The sequence below is a fragment of the Pecten maximus genome, chromosome 9 (assembly GCF_902652985.1).
Source record: "Pecten maximus chromosome 9, xPecMax1.1, whole genome shotgun sequence".
Classification (NCBI taxonomy): domain Eukaryota; kingdom Metazoa; phylum Mollusca; class Bivalvia; order Pectinida; family Pectinidae; genus Pecten; species Pecten maximus.
In genome coordinates this window covers 42,738,193-42,744,051 of record NC_047023.1, presented here as the reverse complement: position 1 = coordinate 42,744,051, position 5,859 = coordinate 42,738,193, and positions in this window count along the sequence as shown.

Below are 5,859 nucleotides of genomic sequence, written 5' to 3'. Positions count from 1 at the left end.
AGAAACAGCAGAAATGCAAGCTACCTGAGTATTATTTTTTGAGACTTGTCTCCATTTGATTAAAAGCTATATCTGGAGCTGCATATAATATAAAAAGGCTATTGAAAGAAGCTTTTGTTAATTATTGATTTTATGGCATGTACTTATATGAGGCAAGTAGTGAATAGAGTAATAAAACAAGAAATAAAGGATTTTTTCCCTTACTGTTTACAACATTTAATACAGCTTTCACACTCACTTTCACACATTTACTGAATGCATATATATATATATACTTATACAAATAAGTGGTGTATTTTCAGTAAGAGAAAAATCTATATTATATGGACCATATATTTTCAAACTTATTGTACTCCATCTTATTTCTAAATATTATTTTCAGGTAAAAATATAATTCGTTTTTAAATCCATTTATATTAGGAAGACAGTTTCTAAGTCTTTGTTTGTAAATATGAAACTTGAGATATTTTAACTCTTGTTCCTTGGGTAATTTACCCAATATTACATCAACATTTCGTAGTTGTATAGCTCTAGTTGTCTTATTGTATAGCCATACTTTAAAATCATCCCAAAAGTTTCCAACTATTCGGCATTCCCAAAACATATGCATAATTTCAATATGACGGTTGCAGAAAGTGCAGAGAGGGGAGTCAATTTCAGTAAAGTTCCTGAAAATATGTGTTATATAAATGAAAAATTGTAAATACAAGTAAGTTATTGTTTATCCAGTTGTCAACATCCTAACCTAACCGGATTTACAGATATAATTTTATAGCGGGTGTCGTCGGCTAAGACGCTTAACCCTTTGAAACACCTGGTATTATTATCATTGTAATTCTTCTCCATGCATGATTTGTAATTGTGTTCATACTTCATCCTCGTTTATCGATTTAAAGTAGTAGTTCGGTTTCGTTAAAATATCTGTATCCTCTTTTTGAAAATTTTAATCCCAATAACGAACAAACTCCAAAAAATCCTCCATCGGGTATTCCGTCACTTCATATGATGTTCAGTTATTTATTTTAAGGTTATTCATTTTTGTGTTTTGAATGTTGGATTTAATATATATCTCCCTACTTAAACTTATTAATGCAAATCCATAATGTAGTAATAATGCTTCAAATTTGCTGACAAATTGTAACGGTATAATAAATGTATATGAATATATAGTTTACTTACTTTGTCAGAAGTGCATGCCACTATAAGTATCAATTAAGTTTCCAAACTTTGTGATGTATTTTTAAAATTTTATTGTATATTTTATGTGTGAATATGAATATGTACCACGGCGTCAACATATACTCGACGAGTCTTAGAAGGACGGAAAAGCTATATGGTGTCCCTAGTATCACTGACGAGTCCTAGAAAGAAAAACGAAACAGCTGTATGATGTCCCTAGTACCACTGACGAGTCATAGAACGACGAAACAGCTATATGGTGCAGTAAATTTTGACTTGAAATAAAGAAGAAAGGTTATATGATTACACCCAAAAACCTGTACTGAGACGAAATAAGTTCCATGCTACATTTGGTTACCTCCCCTTAGACCGTACGTTATAAGGAGGACCGGTGTGAACTCGCAAATAAAAATTAACAGAAAAACATACGAATGCAATGTATAATGATTCTATTATTCAAATTTTACGTTTTTACAGTGTCATAAATAAAATTATATTACACAGAGACAAAATGTGTTTTGAACATCGGCACATTTATATATCTACCTTATATGGTAATGCTCGCTATATATATCAGTCACTAGTTACTATTTTCGTGGGGCTTAAATTTCGTGATTCAAATAAGAACTTTTCCTTGGACACTTGGCTTCGTGTTAAAATATCCATGAAATATAAAAATATTGTTGTAAATGTTGGTTGTTAAATAAAAAGCATATTAAAATGACACATTAAAGATGTCAATATTCCCAGGCTAAGATACAAATTACATGACACGTCTAAATACTAAGTTCTGTAAAGTAGTGGTCTCGTAATGTCATCAACATTTCTCTTAACCAGAACATGATAATGTAAGGAGAAAATAACAGGACCGGTATGAATTTAAGATATAATTCAGGCCGAACTGTAGAACTGGAGAACTGGAGAACTGTAGAACTGTAGAACTGGAGAAGTCCTAAGGAGATCTGCAATCTTGACATTATTGTCTCCCCTTCAACGTGAAGACATGGCATGAGTAGAAGTATGCTCTGTCAATCATTCGTGGACAAACATGTATTAGTAACTTTTGTGAATAACAATCCAAAGTAACAATATTAATTAAAAGATTGTAGTTTATTGCGTTTTTACCAGTGAAATATCGAAAATTATTCTATTCTTTCGATAAAAGTGATATTTTTACAAGTGAAAAATATCACTTTTTCTAATTTAGCTACAGTAACCAGAACACCTCTTACAAACGAAAATGGGGAACATTAAAAGCTGACACGGTATATTTAATAATAAAATCTAATAGCGAGAATATGTAATAGCATCTTAAGTAATACTTAATATGTTTCAATGGTGTGGCTAATATCCACTCGTAAAAAAATATCAAACTGTTAGCCTCACTCGTGAAATTTACTCGAAATTAACGATAAATACGTCAAATCGGCCGCGAGACTTTCCCCATATGTATGTTTCTGTGATACTTATGTTATCTATGGAACAAGTTAAAAAGACAGAAATCGTAGAAACATTCCCAAGTCGTATTATATTTGTCTACCTATCAAAATTGCGAATTTAAACTCCGTGGAAATAATCAAGTTTACAGAAAAAGGATATTCTAAAATCACAGACAAAGATACTGAATAGTGCATATCAGCTAAACTTCATGGAAGCCATTTTACGTTGTATCAATCAAATTCTAACTTCCGGATAGAGTAACGAGAAAAGTTCTGCTATTGTTTCGCTGTATAAATATCGAGCAATTCAAAACAGACGAAATACGTGGTGCTTTCCTCTCGTTAGTTGATAATGAGCACTCGTTTCTACTTCCATGGAAAATAAAATCAGAATTGCAGTTAGAACTGGCAGGTGACAGTGAATAGTCATATTTAATTTGTTGAACGCACACAAATGTTCAAACTAAAACATCAATAGGCATAAAACCATGTTGACATATTGACGTTAGAGAAACGTACAAAGAGTAAAATTCATCGTTAAGATATTATAGAAAGATACAATGCATAAAATTCATCGTTAACATATTACAGAAAGATACAATGTATAAAATCCATCGTTATAAGATATTACAGAAAGATACAATGTAAAACATTCATCGTTAACATTTTATAGAAAGATACAATGTATAAAATGTATCGTTAATTTATTACAGAAACGTACGAAGTGTAAAATTCGTCATTAACATATTATAGAAAGATACAATGCATAAAATTCATCATTAACATTTTACAGAAAGATACAATGCATAAAATTCATCGTTAACATTTTACAGAAAGATACAATGTATCAAATTTATCGTTGAGATATTACAGAAAGATACTACAATGTATCAAATACACTGTATTGATCAAAGCTGCCAAAATGTTAAGCTTTGTTCCATTTAATAAACAAATTTGCACACAAGTTTATTTCGATATTTTGGAAACAGTAACATAATGAAATAAAATATCAGATGTTTAGCATGGAATACCTACATATGTCCTTATAGAAGTATATATCATATCGATGTATCATTTTGTGGCCAATAGTTATCAAAAGGATGTAGAATTGTTGAGATAATTAAGATGAAATGAAAACACGTCACAGAAGCTTAGATTACATACACAAGTATACCATATTCAAAACGTACCACTACGATTAAGCTAGCTTTCATTCTGGGTTTCAACAGAGTTGGGCTTAAGCCTCATTGGCGAGTGTTAGAAAGTAAGAAAGACGAAACAGTATATGATGTAGTCATTATTCAACACCAATATTACTCTGACTATCTCTAACTTCATTTTAAAGATGTTTTTCATTTTGTTTCTTGTGTATAGTCTTTCATGGAAATATCTCGCGTATATCGACTTTTGTTCAATGGATTATAGGAAAGACACGCAAGATGATAGAACCTTTCAATACAAATTGAGCATTAAATACCAAATATACAGCTGCTCTGTCCTAGGACAGGTGAGTGATGTGAGGTGTTGATATTTGGGAGACGAAGGAGGAAATAATATCATATAAATAACATATCAAAAAGATTTATACATGTATAAAAGGATATTTAATTATATAGAATTGTCTCCATATCATTACAGTTCTTTACCATCATCCTTTTTGTGATTTGTTTCATGACTACCTTAGTTATATTGACTTTACGTGGCGTAAAACTCATCAAAAGATTGTTCCAAGCTTATTTACAACCGGAGAGAGAATGGACCATATGTTTTGATAGAATGTACCTTCGTAACCGAGTTATCGGAATGTTGTTTTTAATATTGTTTGTAAAGCCTCAATGACAATGACAAGATTTTATTCTCATAAACATATAAAGTGTAGAGAATTACATACATACAAAATTGTACAGAACATATGATACAATACATGGATACATTTGTTAAGCAAGAGAATATATTCTAAATAGTGTTGAATCGTATACTTATTTGCTTAATTAATTTCACAAGTTATTTCAATTCATCATCTACTACAAAATTAAAAAGGGTATTAAACTTTAACGAACTGGTTCTTTCATAATAATATCTAGATATATATTTTTTCTGTTAGGATATTTGTGGATCGCTACAATTAAATATATGATGGAACTCCTATTTCGTTCGGGTTGGAAAGACTACAGATTCTATTTTCTCTTGGGATGTTATTCCATCTTCCGTATTCAATTGGTAAGTTAATATTACAAGTTCTACTTTTACACTAGGAATTAGCTAGCTTTGGAGGGAGGTCAAGTAGATATTTTTCTAGAACTAAGTCATACTTATAAAATCTGTGATGGAGAGTGTTAAAGAGGATTTCAGAAAGATGCTTGTGTGTAGGCTAGCATGGTCAAGTATGAGTTCTGTTCCGGTGTGACAAACAACGTTCTTCTAAAAGCATTCGTCATTGAGGCTTTGGGTCACAAGTATGGAAACCAAGAAAAGACGTCCAGGGAATCGAAATCGGCCATAACAAATGCTAAGAATATAAAAAGGGGTAGGGTTATCATGGAGCCAATGCTATATGTATAGTTATTTGGATTTACCGAAACACCAATAAATTTCCACTGTCTAATCATTACGATAAGGTATGACGTGGATACACCTCCCCTTCCATAGTCTAACACATGTTTATGCCCCGTTTGATTCCCCAATCTTCCTTTCTGGATTGCCACACCTTTGGCCTCTAACGTCAATGACGACTCAAAGAACGACGGTACATGATTCAGCGTAAAACAAGTGCTCCTCACAAATCACATTGCATATATGCATAAAATCGTTCCAGTATGGCAATGTGGACTCTATCGCCCAGTCCACAGATTTCGTTTGTGATGTCTGTCCAGTACATCCATCGATCACATATCAGGACTAGTGTTGCCTTCAAGATCACGAGGAAGATACGGAAGGGAATTTAGTCCTATAAGGAGGCATACCCCCTGCGATATCAGACATGCAAAAAACTTCATTAAACCAAACTATTTATTTTGATCTTCGACGTGTGATTGGAGTGATGGATACTGTTATGCATGACAGCATGCAGGACATGCAGGAATTGCAACTGAAATAGAAGGTCTGGAAGCCTGGTAATCTCTCAATCATTCAGCCATGACTTTCTAAACATATATATAGATCCACGTGAAAGGGTGTGTGAATAGTAAGGTATGTTATTCATCTAACAATCAGTTAGGTCATAATTTATCCACAAACACGA